The sequence below is a fragment of the Palaemon carinicauda genome, chromosome 33 (genome assembly GCF_036898095.1).
Source record: "Palaemon carinicauda isolate YSFRI2023 chromosome 33, ASM3689809v2, whole genome shotgun sequence".
Taxonomy (NCBI): Eukaryota; Metazoa; Arthropoda; class Malacostraca; order Decapoda; family Palaemonidae; genus Palaemon; species Palaemon carinicauda.
In genome coordinates, this window is record NC_090757.1 from 41,396,479 (window position 1) to 41,398,978 (window position 2,500).

The following is a 2,500-nucleotide window of genomic DNA, read 5'->3' on the forward strand; positions in this document are numbered from 1 at the left end:
TACACTCTTTGTGTATATATATACATACACATATATATATATATATATATATATATATATATATAGGCTATAATTTATATACACACACTATATATATATATATATATATATAATATATATATATATATATATATACATATATAAATTTATATACATATATATATATATATATATATATATTATATATATATATATATATATATAAATATATATATATACATATATATGTGTGTGTTTTGATATGAAATTTGTAAATACCTCATATAAGAATATATTTGTTTCAAGCTAACATTTCATACAGTGCGCATGAAAAGCAAACTCTCGCACAAGCACACCCGATTTCTATCCCGAAAACTAACAGCTAAAGCCATCCTGAATCTGCCAGGATCTATAACATCTTTGTGCAACTTCCATCGTGATGACGCGTCAGCATGATTAGATTGCATTTGCAGAATGATGCATACAACGTTGCAGACGTGTCCGTGCAGAACAAACAAACGACACCGCTGTCCAACCGCAACTCGGCGCGAGGTAATTCCACGAAGTAGCCGCCCTGAGTGTGGAGGGTGCGTGCAAAATTGGAGGGGAGTCCCGACGGGGCAATGTGAAAGAGGCCCCCGACGCCTGTGATAGGTGGGCTAGTGCGCGCTAGCACAGACCTGCTAAATTGAACGAGGCCTGAGAGTGTGTGGATGTGCGTGTGCCTGTGTGCGGTGCAGGAGCAGGATGCTGAATTGGGGTGATGGGCGGGGTGGTGGGAGAGGGGTTTTGTCTGGAGAGATTGTTCCAGGGGAAGGGGGAGGCGGGGGCCTTAGGGGAGGAGCCTGGACAGGGTGAGGGATCGACTTCTGGAAGGGAGCTGGAAGGGGCTGGGTGGGTGCCTTGATAAGGGGGTGAGCAGTGTGGTCCCAAGGGGATAATAGCCTCCTTGGTATGTTTTCGAGGAGTGGGGGGGGGGGGGTGGATCCATAGTTATAAGTTAGAACTGTAACAGGGAAAAAAGAAGAACATTTCAAACTAAGAATCGAGAATACAGAAGTCTTGCTAAATCACTGAAACCGATCTTTGTCGGTACTGAAGGAAACTGCAAACTGCATCATTCAGGAAGACATCAGGCAAGGAGGAGATGCACTTGGGTAAGATAGAACCAAAGGCAAGATGATCAAGACGCACCAAGAGAAGACAGATAACGACATGAGAAACCAACTGGAAAAAACCAGAGAGAGAGAGAGAGAGAGAGAGAGAGAGAGAGAGAGAGAGAGAGAGAGAGAGAGAGAGAGAGAGAGAGAGAGAGCTTTTCTAAGCCTTTTCCAGACGAGTTTACGGTTCAATCCGAGAATCTGGGGAGAGGGAGGGGGGAGGAAGAGGGATAGGGAGAGGGAGAGGGAGAGGCATGGAGAAAAGAGAGCCAGGTTCCATCATACCTATATATATACACGATTTTTTTTTTCAAATACAATGTACAATAAAACATACAAGGTATAAAGCATGTGTATATGGTGCACAAATCATGTTTTCTTTATTAACAATTAAAGATAAATCTAGCATAATAAAATATTATTTCTATAACTTACTCTAAATTTAAGAAAGCAGTCCCTTCAACTTAGCAAATAGATGAAATTTCCATTTTCAATTTGGTATTTCTCATAGCTAAATCAAGGCGGGAGGAAATTTTATATAAATAAAATACTGCGCCACATGAAATACTTCTTAAAAAAAAAAAAAAAAAAGGAGCATGAGTTTTTGCGAGTGAAAAAATTTGCCTTGCATCGATGAAAAGAGTATTTTTGCACCATATCGGATCAGGAAGAGAAAGCGGATCATTCTGACATGTCCGCCAATAATCAGAGATAATTGCATGAAATCAAAGCTATAAGAAAAAATGAGCCTCCGCCAGAGGGTTAACACGCTGCCACACACTAAACTGGAGCGAAACAGTGATGGAAGTGACACGCAAATAACGCCATCGATAACGCCATGAATGCAATATGAAGTTACCAAAAATAAAATGATAAAAATTCCGAGGAATACCAATTCGCCTGTTATTTTTTGCTGATCTGATGGCATGTCTCCATTAATTTTCTATCAAAATGCAAATGCGTGACGAAGAGTCGTCATTAAAACGTTACACGTAACTAAGTAACGGAGGAGATGGTATTACCTTTGATCAATAGCATCAATAAGAAGTAATGGCACATATGAATTAATGATGATGCCACTAGCACATGATAAAAGAAAACCTATATAAAAGAGAGAGAGAGAGAGAGAGAGAGAGAGAGAGAGAGAGAGAGAGAGAGAGAGAGAGAGAGAGAGAGGTCAGATTGAACCATCAAAAGGCCACTCCCCGTGTCATGTCCACTCGGTGAGATGAACAGCACTAAAACCAGAGTAACTCAATCATCGTATGTCATTCGGTCCAACGTTGCCTTTTCTCACACACAGGATTTTATGACACTTTAAACCCCACCCCCTCTTAAGTGGCTTCAACACACATGGACAT